Source organism: Poecile atricapillus, chromosome 31 (genome assembly GCF_030490865.1).
Source record: "Poecile atricapillus isolate bPoeAtr1 chromosome 31, bPoeAtr1.hap1, whole genome shotgun sequence".
Lineage (NCBI taxonomy): Eukaryota > Metazoa > Chordata > Aves > Passeriformes > Paridae > Poecile > Poecile atricapillus.
The window spans coordinates 4,524,903-4,539,532 of NC_081279.1; the positions used below are offsets into that span (position 1 = coordinate 4,524,903).

A 14,630-nucleotide genomic window follows, 5' to 3' on the forward strand; every position below is an offset into this window, starting at 1 on the left:
ATTGATGAGAGGGAGGCGAGTTTTCTCTCATTCGGTCTCAGTTGTTTATTTTTTCTTATCAGCATTACAAGGTACAAGGAGCTATGTACACTATGTTACCTCTGTCTCTCTTTTCTTTGCCTCCTTTGGGCTCTGTTCTCTGTGGATATATCTTTTCTTTAGTCTCTCAGCCTTCTCTGGGCTCAATTCTCTGTGAATACAGCTCTCTATAGTCTCCCAGCCTCCTCTGGGCTGAATTTTCTGTAGATACAGCCTTTCTATAGTTCCCCAGCCTTCTCTGGGCTGAATTCTTCTGGGATCCTCCCTCGTGGGGAGTTCCACCTATCTCAGTTCTCATTATTCGAAGTAAACTCTCGAGCTCGTTAGAATCTTGTTTCTCGTGTTTATTGTAGGATCCTCACAAAAGTTAACAGGTCTCTCCAGGTTGGTTACAAGGTTAATCTTTGCAATTTGGTACATTTCTTTCTTCTGATGGTACAAACAAGGCCTTGTGGCACACTTCATGTCTGATACACAAAATGGCCCCGAACTACGCAGTTCTTTTATCTTTATACCTATTTTTACCCAATTAACAATAGACACGTATATTATTTTTCTTAATGACCCAATGACCCATCACCTCTGTGATGCACTGCGGCATTTTCTATCCAATTACTAACTACTACCCAAAAATCTCTAGGAGAAGAACATGAAGAAGAAAGAAGAAGGACAAGAGACAACACCCTAAATCCTCCATATTGTCTCCTGTTCTCTAAACTACTTTTTTCACCCAGTGATTTAAGAAACTTTCTAATCTACACACCTACCTTTCTTATCTAACTTTAGCATTTGTTTTCATGTATCACTATGAAAACATGATCATGAATTTCATATAATATGAAATTCAGTGTTCTCTTGGATCTTAGAACTAAAAATTAAAAGCAAGGGCACACAGTCTGTATTTCAGACTCCAACATCTGCCCCTCTCTTAAAAAAAAAAAAAAAAAAAATCAACCCAAACCTTTTCTTTGATTAATTTTCAAGAAGGGTTATTTTTCTTTCACTCATGCCTTATGCACCAACAACAGAACTGCTGCTCTGTTCCACAGAGCACTCTGGCCCCAGTTCTGAACATCAGTTAACCAACTACCCAAAGCTAGAGAAATAGATCTAGGTTGCTTACTTGACCGGTAGCTTAATTTGTCTAATTGCTCTAAAGTTTCTGCTGAAGCTACTTGAATTGAAAGCTGAGTTGTCATAAATCTCTATCTAAAATTTCAAAAGTTAAACTCTTCACAATCAGGTGTGACTAAGATTGATATAAGATTACACTAAGATGTTGCCTCTTTGTATAGAGCATGATTTGGAGTACCATTCATTATCTCATCTTCATTCTGTTTTAACACAGAAAAATTGGATGTTATACTAAAATCTATTTTTACTGAGATAAGGTATACTTTCTTTTGAGTTAACTAAAAGAAGTGATGCAGGTGAAATTGCATCACAAAGTGACCAACAAAATGATACAGCTCAAGGGTGATACTTGATTCACCTTCATATTCAAGGACTTTATCTCTCATGCAAGATTCCGAATCTTGACACAGTTCACACCACGCTTTAACAAATGAGGCTTTAAAATATTGACTTTCTCACTGTTTCACATGAAACCCAAAGTTCACTGTTCTTGCATGTTGGATCTAAGCTGTTCTGCTGTCAACTGTGGTCTCGATACAGTTCACGTCAGCGTGCTCGCTCTTCTGCTCTTTGGGCTGTCTGCTCGTCTCTGCAGCTGATGAGTTTTCATGTTCTTTGCTAGGAAGTTACTTTTGCTTTGAACCTGTGAATACACAAACATACACTTTCCTCCAAATTATTAATTGAAATAGATTTTTTAATCTTCTTGCTTCTGAACTTTTGACCAGAACTTAAGAGATCTCTCTCAAGTTTGCTTGAGTACTGTTAGAACAATACCTGATAATTGATGGAACTGGCTTAGTAAAAGACTTGTTTAAAAAGGACTGTTCAAGAATTGTTTGCAATAGATATAAGATCTTTACACTTTTTCCAAAAATTTAAGATTTATAAGGTTTTTATACTTCTGAGGCATAGCCTTGGTTCCCCCCCTTTTTTTGTAATTAAGTAAGGTATTTGGTTTTTTTGTTATGACAATGAAAAACCATCAAATTAAAACACTTGCACATGTATACACATATAGGAAATAACACTTTTACAGAAATCAAAAACTGATTAAGAAGATTCATAATTAATATTATGCAATATTAAACTTATCTGAATAATCTGTAATATGAATTACTAAATATACTAAATATATACTCTCATCCCAGAGTCTGTCACTGCTGATAAATCAACGGAAGATTGGAAAATCATGTCCGGATAACAATTCTCCGAGCCCGCTGTAAAATCCAGCTGCTATATTAATTCACTAATTGCCAAGTCAAATTGACCTGAATATTGTTTTGATGCAGAAAACTTCTGGGTTTATTGGTAAATTCTCCATCCAGGTAAAGTCAAGTCTTGGCCAGAGCCTTAGGCTTCATCTGGAAAGATGTCTCCTAACTCATTTTCAAAGCAAGGGGTTTAAAAATAACAACTATAAGATGCTTAAAACACAGCAAACTTTTAAAAAGCATTTGTATAAAGCAAATGACCAGAAGTCTTAGGTACCAGATCAATTAAACCATGCAGCAGTTGGTTTCATCTGAAGCTTCTCTCATGGCAGCTGACCCTTAGCAATGGTATATCTTCTTAAAATTCTGAAAACACTGAAAAATAAGAAAGCTATAACAATAGCAATAACAATATATCAACAATATAACAATATAACAATAATAATATAACAACAAACAATAGAACTCTCGATGAAGTCAAAGGTGGCACTGACTGCATTCACTTCTGTCCACAAGCAGGTGTTCATCTTCATCTCTTTAGAAAAATAACTATACTTTGCAATTTAAACAAACATCTTCAATAAAACATAAAGCAATCTAAATTTAAACCTGTTAGAAATTAATTATGATAAAAGGAAGTAACAAAACTTAACATTAAAAAATACCAAAGTTATAACTTAACTTAAAAACACTCAAACTTAAACATAGTGAAATTTAACTTTGATTAAATCTATTAACACTTAATCTGTATCAGATGAAAATATTACTTAATCTTACTCTATTATTACTAAAAAAGCAACTAAAAATTTGGTATACACTTCTTTGAACACAATATAATAGGAATATTGGTTCACTATAGAGATTATAGGGATGTAACAAATTTATCATCATTCTATGTTATCTGGTTTTGAGAACAATTCATAATAATTGTAGATGTTATTAAAAATACCAATTCATAACAAGAATTTGCTTGGTATATGTTTACATTTGTTAGGATTTTTAGAATGCAGTTTCACTAGAAAAAAAATACAGCACCACAGATTTGGTAATTTGCTATTCAGCTTTTGTAGTACTTTTCAGAAACATTAAGTCTAACTTTTTAACTAAGATTCAAAATCCAAATTGATATATATGCTGTTATACATGTTTTTTTTTATAACAAAAGGATTCACATTAAAATTGCCTAATTATAAAAGATACCAAGCAAATGGGTAATATATGGTTAATATAATTTTGAAATTACTGAAAACTGTATTGAACTAACTCCACAATACACATACTCAAATGAAAGGAAAGGTTAAAAATGAAAGAAACTTGTCATTCAATCCTTTTTCTGTAGGGTTAATCATATGATCTTTTAACTCAATTTTAAAGAAATGCTTCTTGCAGAAACTGACTGTAACTACAGTAATAATGCTTGATGATCACTCCACATGATACAGTATTACATTATCAGTAGATGTATAGAAAAGATAACCTTTTCAAAACCTTCATGTATTAGGAATACTGAAACAGAATAAAAATCTTTTAAATTTCTTGGGATGTAACGATATCATTTTCCATGCTATTTTGTAAAAACAAAACCAGCAGATATTATTAGAAATACAACATCTATATATATATTTCACTATAAAATATCTATAAACTTTTTGATCTATTTTTGAAGGCACTTCATTCAATAGAAACTTCTTTTTAAAACTCAATTATGATTACAACAATTCGCTGATTTACTAACAATACAATTTGCAAAGCTTCTAATTTTTGAATTGTCCAATTAAAACTCTCTCTTTTTTGTCCCTCTCTGAGATGTCCAGCTTTCTGTTCTTTCTCTTTTGTTTTGTTGCTTTCTGTAGCTTCATCGAAGTTGCTTGAGTTGTTTCACTGGTGGTTGTCATGGCGACAGCGTCTCTGGCTGCTGTGTGCTATCAAGCCCGTCCACGCCGGGCTGTTTTTGAATCTGAGAAAAAAACTCTAAAAACTTATATTTAGGAAGAAACTCCTTTTCAGGAGATAAATCCCTTTTTGGGTGACTGCTGTTGAAGATAGAAAAGGGGTAAAATGGCTAACAAAGATCTTCTTCAAGGTCTTTTATATGTCCATTTACCCAATTAACAGGTGCCAACTAAATTATTTTTCTTAGTGACCCAATGACCCAACACCTGTGTGCTGCACTCTGACATTTTCTACCCAATCACCTACTACTACCAAAACACCCCTAGGAGAAGAACATGAAGAAGAAAGAAGAAGGACAAGAGACAACACCCTAAATCCTCCATCTTGTCTCCTGTTCTCTAAACTACTTTTTCACCCAGTGATTTAAGAAACTTTCTAATCTACACATTTACACTTTTCCTATCTAACTTTAACATTTGTTTTCATGTGTCACCATGAAAACATGCACATGAATTTCATATTATATGAAATTCAGTGTTTCCTTGAATCCTAGAACTAAATATTAAAAACAAGGGCACACAGTCTGTATCTCAGACTCCAACATGACGGTGAGAGCATCTCATAGGGTCTGGGGGAGCACCAGGATGCACTTGGACCTGGAGCATTGCTCAGAGGAGGTGGTGAGGGACAAAGCTTTTTGCCAGGAAACAGCAGCTGAACAGGTGAGCCAGTGTGGATTTGCAGGGCTGATCTTTCTGCTTTTCCCTTTTGATTCCATCTTGGCAGTCCCTCCTCAGTGCCCTCAATCTGTCACAAGAGTTCCAAAAAAAAAAAAAAGGCTGGCCAAACAGTGAAAATAAGGGGTACAGGTATGGTAGAATACAGTTGTACCCCACCCCCAACCATAAACAGCAGCCCTAACAGCGCTCCCATTTCCCTGAGGCAGCTGCAGGCAGGAATCCTAAAGCAGCAGAGTGCCAGAACCCCGAGAGGTGCAGGCAGTACACCGTGTTCTAGGGCCAGTTGAGAAGAGATAGTGGCCACGTAGGTCCCGCTTGTGTGGGATAACCAGGGGTTTCCAGCCCCGGCCCACCCCGGGGTCCCCGTTCATCCGCAACCGGGGAGGCTCCCAAATCTCATCGAGGCGGCGGTTCGTTCGGATCCACAGCAATACCGCTCGAAGAGTTTCGCTCCGCAAGCCTCAGCATCCCAGCGGGGCTGAAGCATGCAGGCGAAGGACCCAGCCATTGTCAGGAGACCGTGAGTGTTGGGTTTTCACAGATGTGCTGCTAAGATCTTGCACTGATATTTGGTTTTCTTTATTGTACCTGTCCAAGAGACAACAGCCTGCCAGAAACGTGCCAGACGGTGAGGCGGCCTTCCCTTGTGCCCCACGTGGCTTCTCGTCCCCACGCATATGAGAGCTAAGTCGAAGTCCAAGACCTACAGAGGGGCATGAAAGCGGTGTGCTAGGTCAGCACTCGTGCCCAAGGGTTTTGAGTCAGCTTTGGAGATGTGGAGGTCCAAGCTGTGGCCCCTTAGGCCACCTCAAGGGAAAGCCTCACTTTGGCTCACAGTGCTGAGGTGCGCAGGACAGAGCAATCCCGGGGTGTGTCGTGTCAGTTTTCTACCGTGCCTCCCGTGCCTTTCGTACCTCTCGTGTCGTACGTGCCTCGCCTTATCCCTTCCGGGGGCTTATCAGAAACCCTGGTGTCTCTCTTAACATCTCTGACCTCTCTGAGAAGAACATGAAGAAGAAAGAAAAAGGGACAAGAGACAACCCCCTAAATCCTCCATCTCGTCTCCTGTTCTCTAAACTTTTTCACCCAGTGATTTAAAAAAACTTTCTAATCTATACCCTTACACTTTTAGCTTTTTCTATCTAACTTTAACATTTGTTTTCATGTATCACCATGAAAACATGGTCATGAATTTCACATTATATGAAATTCAATGTTTTTCTGGATCTTATAACTAAGTATCAGAAACAAGGGTACGCACTCTGTATTCCAGACTCCAACATTTGCCCCACTCCTTAAAAAAAGAAAAAAAAAAATCAACCCAAACCTTTTCTTTGATTAATTTTCACTCAGGGTTATTTTTCCTTCTCTCAAGCCCTATGCCCCAACAACAGAACTGCTGCTCTGTTCTACAGAGCGCTCTGCCTCCAGTTTTGAACATCCGTTAACTAACCACTCAAAGCTAGAGAAATAGATCTAGGTTGCTAACTTAACCGGTAGCTTAATTTGTCTAATTGCTTTAAAGTTTCTGCTGAAACTACTTGAATTGAAAGCTGAGTTGTTATAAATATCTATCTGAAATTTCATGAGTCAAACTCTTCACAATCAAGTGTGACTAAGATTGATATAAGGTTACAATAAGATGTTGCCTCTTTATATAGAACATGCTAAATAAAAAGAAAAATTGAATATTATACAAAAATCTATTTTCACTGAGATAAGATACACTTTCTTTTGAGTTAACTAAAAGAAGCGATGCAGGTGAAATCGCATCACAAAGCGATCAACAAAATGATACAGCTCAAGGGTGATACCTGATTCACCTTCATCTTCAAGGACTTTATCTCTCATGCAGGATTCTGAATCTTGACACAGTTCACACCACGCTTTAACAAATGAGGCTTTTCAATATCGATTTTCCTACTCTTTCACACGAAACCCAATGTTCATCGCTCTCGCACGCGGGATCAAAGGCGTTCAGCCGTCAACTGCGGTCTCGATACGGTTCACATCGGCGTGCTCGCTCTTCTGCTCTTTGGGCCGTCTGCTCGTCTCTGCAGCTGATGAGTTTCCATGGTTCTTCGCTAGGCAGTTACTTCTGCTTTGAACCTGTCAATACACAAAGATACACTTTACTCCAAATTACTAATTGAAATTAATTTTTAATCTTCTCGCTTCTGAACCTTTGACAGGAACCAAAGAATTCTCTCTCAACTTTGCTTGAGTACTGTTAGAAGAATACCTGATAATTGATGGAACTGGCTTTGTGAAAGACTCGTTTAAAAAGGACCGTTCAAGAATTATTCGCAATAGATATACAATCTTGGCGTTTTTTCCAAAATCTAAAATACATACATAGCGTTTCCACGCTTCTGAACTGCAGCCTGTTTCCTCCCCCTCTCTTGTAAACAAAGGTCAAATATCCACTGTCTTGTTCTGACAGTGAAAAACCATCAAAGTAAAACACATGCATATGTATACATATAGGAAATAATACTTTTACAGCAATCAAAAACTGATTAAGACGGTGCATAATTAATATTATGCGATATTAAACTTATCTATATAATATGTAATATGAATTACTGAATGTACTAAATATATACTCTCATCCCAGAGTCTGCCACTGCCGATAAATCAACGGAAGATTGGAAAATCATGTCCGGATAACAATTTTCCAAGCCCACGGTAAAAATCCAGCTGCTATATTAATTCACTAATTGCCAAGTCAAATTGACCCGAGTATTGTTTTGATCCAGAAAACTTCTGGCTTTGTCAATTCTCTATCCAGGTAAAGTCAAGGCCTGGCCCAGCGCATCAGGCGCAGACAACGAGGCATTCAGGGAACTAGCGGCGAGCCCTTTCCGCCCCTACCCTCTCATCCAGGGGCAACAGCACCGGGTATCGGACAAACCTCTGTCAAGCAGCAGCAGCCGAGCAGATGAACCGGTGCATGGATTTGCAGGGGGGAACTGGATTTGCAGGGGGGATCTTTCTCCTTTTTTCCTTTTGATTTCATCTTCCTAGTCCCTCCAAAGCGTCCCTAGAAAAAATGGGGAGGATGAAACTGAGGGAAGCAACTCCTCTTCAATTACTCCTTTTCCATTTAGTTTAAAAGAAGTTGAAACTAAAGGAAGCAACTCCTCAGTCTGTGTCTGAACTGGGGGGAATCCCCCTTCACCTGTGATTTTAAGCGTGTCGATCGAATGAAAACCTGCCTTTTCCACGGTCTTAGGAGTTTCGGTCAATAGGGAATCCCCGAGTTCCATTTTAAATGGAAGGGAAAAAAATATCGACGGCATTTTGTGGATTTGAAATGAAGGTAACTCCCCCATTTTCATCATCCTAAAGTTCAAACTGAGGGGAAAGCCCCATTGTCCCTGCTTTTAACGGATTTTAATTTAGGTAAAAATCTCCCTTTTCCCATCGTTTGAGGGATTTGAGGAAAACCTGTCTTTTTTTTTGCTTTTTTAGGGGATTCAATTGACAGGGAAAACTTACTTTTTTGCTATTGTATCAGTTTAAATGGAGGTAAACAGCCCACGTTGTCTCAGGTTCTGGGGTTAAATTGCAGGAATCGCCACCTTCTGCAGCATTCGAAGGGTTAAAATCGGGCGGTGCCGCCGATTTCGAGGGCGCTTCCCCTCGTCGCCCAGCAGGAAATCTCTCGCGGCGGAGCATTCCCGGCACCGGTTCCCCGGGGCATCGCCGAGGCGGAGCGGGTCTTTGCACCCGGACGGGAAGAGCCGAGTCGGTCCCCGCCGCTCTGTCCGCGGGGCTCGGGTGACGCCGGGGCTCCCTCGGGTCGGTGCCGGCGCCGCGGGGCTCTCCCGGAGCCGGGGCCGCCCCCGCCTGCCGGAGGAGCCGCTTTCCCGCCGGGAGCCACGCAACATCCGGGGCCGGGAGAGCCGAGCGCCGCCGCTGCCGTGGCTCGCGTGGCTTTCCCGGCCCCCCCCACCAGTCTGGGAGCGCGTCCCGGCGAGGGGTGCCGGGGGACACTCGTGGCTTGTCAGCTTCAGCGTTTGCTTGCAAAAGTCACTGAAAGGAAGAGAGGCAAAAAAACCCCAACCCCGACCCTCCGGGCTTCTCGTGTGGGGGCTTTGTTGGTATTGCCCCTTAATCGATGCATACCTTTAAGTAGTGACGCGGGTGTTTCTCCAAACAGCATTCAATATATTTTGCACTCTATCACGAGACTTTCATGTTTTTCCTTTGCCATGTCAAGACAGTGGCACGAGAGGTGTTCGTCACAGATCCAAGCCGACAGCGTCCCGTGCATCTGTCGTTCGCCGATCTGTTTGCGGTGTTCATTTCACCCGGATACATGTCGACGCTTCAATGGGGATTCTAGGGAATTTTCCAGGTCTCAAACAGACACGAGCAGCTGATGGTTGCTAGAAAGGTACTTATTGTATAAAAGCATCAGTCTCAAAGCCAAAGAGTTCATAGAATTAAAGTCTTTGCTAAAAGCTTTTGGCATAAAGTCTCCAATTCTGAGCTACAGCTTCTCGGCGTGGCATTCCGTCATCCCGGGCCGTAAAAGCGGTCCGTGAAGACGACGGTGCCGCTGCTCTTCTTCTTTGGACGTTTTTTTTTCCCATCCCCATTACAGGAGATTAAATTCATAATCATCCAGACAGCTAAAAACACACTTGTAGAGCAATACTTTCTACACCAATCCAAACTTAATTCTAATATGCAAAAGCAATGTTCTTTTTACTTAAATCTTACATATCAGGTAAACACAAATCCCACGGCACACGCAACAACCGGGAGCAGCTGCTGGCTTCCGACCGGCCCCGCACCCCCACACCGAATCATCTCTCGCGTACGCCCAGCCACCCCAGGCAGCGTCCGACTGGATTTATCCGCCGGCAACACGGTAGGATTAACCGATTGCTCAGTATTTTGTCTCCCTACAGGACATGAATACCCCAAACTGCACAGAAAAGGCAGACTTGCTTCCAACTGAGACTACCAAAACTGCAAGGGACAACACTAAAAAAAGTCATGTCACAAAACACCAAAACAAAGCCTAGATAACCTGAGTTCCAAAATGCCAGAATGACCTGGTTTCGAGTAAATAGAACCCCAAATTTCAAAGCAGCAAAAAACTAGATTTCAAAATCTCAGTTTTAAAATACCGGAATACCCATTTCCAAAGTACCAAAAAAACCCCCAGTTTTAAATTACGAAAACAGCAAATGCAGAAATATCAAAGTAACCCACTTCTAAAACACCAGAACAAGTCCAAAAATACCAGCGTAGCCCAGTTTCAAATCACCGAGTTGAAAATTTCCAAAGGAATCCAATTGCAAAATACCAGAATACGGGGTTCGAAAATACCAAAATGATTCAGTTTCAAAATAGTAAACTACCGAGTTCCAAAATATGAAAAGCATCCAATTTCAAAATAACAAATTGCAAAATACCAATTTTCAGATGTCTTACACCGGCAGGAATCCCAAACCCAAATGAACGCAATTCTCGTCAAAACGGGATCTGCGCTAACAAAACGGCTATTTTCTTCCCTGAAAAGGTTTCCCCGGTGATCATCAATACACATAGTTATTTTGATCATTTAGGCGGGTGTAATAGAAATTTTACTTTAAAACCCAACATTTTTAGCGGTCCTCAGCTCGCGTCTCTGACACGCAGCATCCGGGCGGGACCACCGGGGCCGGGATCGAAGAGCAGAGCGAGCCCGGTCCCCGCGGCCGCGCGGGGAAAGACCGAGCGGCGAGCAAAGGGAGCATTTATAAACCATATCGATATTTCACTGAAATTCAGGGCAGAGCAGCGACAGGGGCGCTCGGGGTCGGTCAGGATTAGCCCTAAACCAGCCGGCCAAACCCCCGACCCCTCAAGGGAAGCGGAAGTCAGTAACCGGTAATCACCTAGGACCCCGTGAGGAATTTCCTCGGTCATCACAAACCCTGCACCCAGGGGATTTACGCAGCAGAATCCCCATTTCGGCCACGGCACCCGGAGGAGGAGGCCGGTTCTCTATCGCGGAAATGAAAGCCCAGCACCCCGGCGTTTCGGGGACGGACAGCGGGACACGTAAGGGAGGGAACGACCGGCAGGACCTTTCTCAGTGTCACCCCCACTCCAAGTTGCTGCAGCCCCAGGTGTGACCGGTGAGGACGAGAAGGCAGCAGCTCCTGGCAGAGGCAGTTTTCAGAGGGTTACCCGGGCAGACCCGCGCAGGGAGCCGCCGGAGGGGCCAGCGGGGGCATCCCGGGAGTTCCTCCAGGAACGAGGGTCCTGGCACCCAGCAGGGACCGGGGGAGCAGCCGGTTCCACCCGGGTGGGGAGCGTCACTTTAGGACAAAGCCAAGGGAAAAGCCCGTCCTGCCGAGTAGGGGCACCCGAGCGGGCGGGGCAGCACGTGCGCTCCCGGGGGATGGGGGGGGGGGTGGCAGTTTTCAGCTTTCCTCTTCTACCTCAGCACTCCCTCTCCACAGCCCCAAAGAAGGGATGGGTTATCAGGAAAAAAGGCGTTTAATCTGAGGGAAAAAGCTTCCTTTTCCACAATCGCCTGTGTTTGAATTGAAGAGAAATCCACTTCCCCTGCAATTTTGATAGTCTCAATTGGAGTCTCAATTGCCTTTTCTGTGCTGTTAGAGATATTAATTGATAGAGAATGCCCATTTTCTATTTTTTTCCACTTTAAGTGGAAAGGTAAAGCATGGATGATGCCTTTTTATGGATCTGAATTAACCGAAAAATGCCCCCTTTTCAATCACCAGAGAGATTTAAAGTGAGGAAAACCACTCTTTTTCCCAATATTTGACGGGTTTAAATTAAAGGGGAGAAGCCATTTATTTACCACTGTATCTGTTTAAGTGGAGGTAGCTGCCCCATTTGCTCATTTTTAGCATTGCCTTTTCCAGCATGTCCTGGGGTCACTTTATGATATCGGTATCCCCAATCATCTGGTTTATGTTATATATTAAGTTCTGCACCTTTAAGACTGGCTCCGAAAGCGAGAGCGGGGGGAAGAAGAAGCACGCCCTTTGCGTTAAGGAACAAACATCACTCCCACACATCCCGCTCCTGGACTGTGGTGTCTGCAGCACGGACAGGCAGCGGGGCAGAGCTTCTCTCTGGCTTTTAGTTGGTTTTAGCTAGCTGAGGCAGAGGAGTTCCCTGGACCTTTGGTTTTTTTTCCTTTTTTTGTTTCCTTGGATCTGTGCAAACCTGCTCTGGACCGAACACCCAGCCAAACCCCGGGAGCTCACGCCTTTGGCCCACCGGGGCCCGGGCCTCGGCGCTTTTCATCGCCGGAAAGACCGATAAGAACTCGAGCGAGGCGAGCTACACCACATGAAAAGGACTTTTCTTCCTAAACTTGCCATCCCATCGAACAGTGAGAGGTTTTATTATTTCATATTATTCAATTTCTGTTAAATAAACAGCTTTTTCCACTTCTTTCCAAGGAATTTTTTTTTTTCCTTTCCTGGACCAGTTGGTACGGAGGGGTCATTTCCCTGGGGAAACCCCCATTTGGAGTTTTCCTCCCTAATTTGCCCTAAACTAGGACACAGCATTTCAAGGGTTTAAAGCTGCATTTCAGGGTACTTCTACCCACGCCGTGGCACCAAATATTTCCAACAGGAGCGAGCCAAGCAGGTATGTAACGGTAATGCCAGCTGAGAGTCTATTCTTTTTCTTATTTTCATTTATAATGTAGAGAGCCCTAATTAGAGGTCCCTATGAGACACCATTCATATCTATACTATTCTTCTCCACCCTAATTAATCACAGGGGGAGTGCTACTTAGTAATCACTAACAAATAATTATGCAAGTCCATAAATTATCCAGCTTAGCCGGCAACACTGCTGAAACACAAAGTTTTGCTTCTTACCTTTTTTTTTTTCCTTTGCTCCATTGCTCTGAGTAATTGCAGTAAAAAAAGAAAACACCGTCTTTTCCCAAAGAGTTTTCTTCTACGCAGAGCTCCTTACCTCAATTTTAACTCAGAGGAGCCAAACAGCTACGGTCCCTCTGAGGGCTTTTATACCCGGTGGGATTTGCCGCCTCCCCTTTCCCAGGCATCGTGGGAAAAAGAGGCGGGCTCAATTAGGGGTATATTAACCCCAGGCTGTGCTAAGGGGCATTATTCCCTCCAAGGGAATCAGCTGGGCTAAAGAGCTTGTCTCTCATTTCAGCAAAGAGGCTCTTTCAATTTACTCCAGCCTGCTTTTAGCAGGTATCTTTTGGGCATTTGAAGCAGCAGAGGTTTTGAAAACACCTTGAAGAAAACATTATTGAACACAGGGAGTATTTAAGTTCATGATTTTGGGTTGGGAGTTCAGGGGTGATAAGATGCTTTTATAATGATTCTTCTGTTTGGGTTTTTTTTAGGAGGATTGCAGTTTCCTGAAGTTCTAGGTCACGTCAACTGCGATACTTCAGATTCTCTCAACAGATTCATCGTGACACAAAAGGGAACCGCTGCGGCAGCTTTCCTTAGCAGCAGATCGCTCTCTCCAATGGATTCGCTTCGGAGAGATAGGTCGAGGGCTGTGGTCACAGAGGGGATCGAAGCAGGGTAGTGGGTTAGGATTCACACCGGTTAGGGTTTTGAGTCAGCTATGGGAAGGGGGAGGTTTGAGAACTGGCCTCTGGGGCCACCGTGAGGGAAAGGCTCACTTTGGCTAACAATGCTGAGGCGGGCAGGGCAGAGCAGTCCCAAGGTGCGTTGTCACTTGTCTGTCGTGCTTTCCGTGTCTTCCGTTCATCTCGTGTAACGTGTCTCTTGCCTTAGTCCTCCCAGGAGCTTATGAGAAGCCCCAGGTCCTTCCGGTCATCTCCCATCTTTGCGTTCCTCGGCCCGGGGCCGACGCCGGCAAAGTTTCGATTCGGGAGGTCAGACAGGCGTCAGAATCGCATCTCTGTTCAGCAGCATCCGATCGGATGTCTTCTTAGGTCTTGTTCTCAGCTGTGTTGACAGCTGTGTGCAGTCATCTTTCTTTACAGTGGATAAGGACTTGTGCCGATTCAAAGGCAGGCAGAGGCTTTCAGCCACAGGATTCTCAGGCATCCGTCTCCGCGGTTCTCGGAATAAGTCGTTCCGTTAGCATCTTTTTCCTCCGGGGTCATCCGAGCCCGGCGGGCTCGCCTTCGGTCCCCCCTCGGTCATCTCGTTCAGCATTCTCTCGGTCCTCGTGAGGACTTTCTCGTCCCAGAGAGTTTTCTCTCCCCGTCGTGTCCCCTCGTCTCACGTGTCACGGGTGTCTGGGGGTATTCGGTCCGGAGCTGCTCTGCCCTGCCGCCCGGCCCCGTTGCAGGTGTTCAAGGACAAGTCCCGGGCACTTGTAATTGGAGACTCGTAATACGGGCTGTAGTTGGAGTCTAGGTAGTATTCTTATGTTGGCAGAAGGTGTCTGGAGCTGTGAAGTTACCCTGCAGCAGTTTGACCTTTTTCCTAACTTTCTTTCAGATGCGGATGGATCGACCTCCCGGCAGAGCGCCCCGTCCCAGATGAGGCGATCCCCCTGAGAAGGTCGGTCACGGTTTTTCTTTGCAGCGGGGCTGGAACCGGTCACTGTGTTACAGCTCTGCTCTTTGTCTTTTTTTTTAGGAAGTAAAGCCGGATAGCAG

At 43.4% G+C, this 14,630-nt stretch overlaps 1 long non-coding RNA gene across 3 annotated transcripts; it reads right to left on the reverse strand.

The window, feature by feature from the left end:
• Positions 1-561: 561 nt before the first annotated feature.
• Positions 562-8,829, reverse strand: LOC131590123 (uncharacterized). 3 transcript variants are annotated; one of them, XR_009279983.1, is made up of 4 exons: positions 8,522-8,829; positions 7,935-8,063; positions 6,835-7,129; positions 562-6,017 (listed from the first exon to the last, which is right to left on the reverse strand). It is a non-coding gene; the product is annotated as an uncharacterized LOC131590123 (long non-coding RNA). The 3 variants fall into 3 exon arrangements; XR_009279984.1 differs by having other exon boundaries at positions 562-5,723; positions 5,846-7,129; XR_009279982.1 differs by having other exon boundaries at positions 562-7,129.
• Between the last annotated feature and the right edge of the window lie 5,801 nt (positions 8,830-14,630).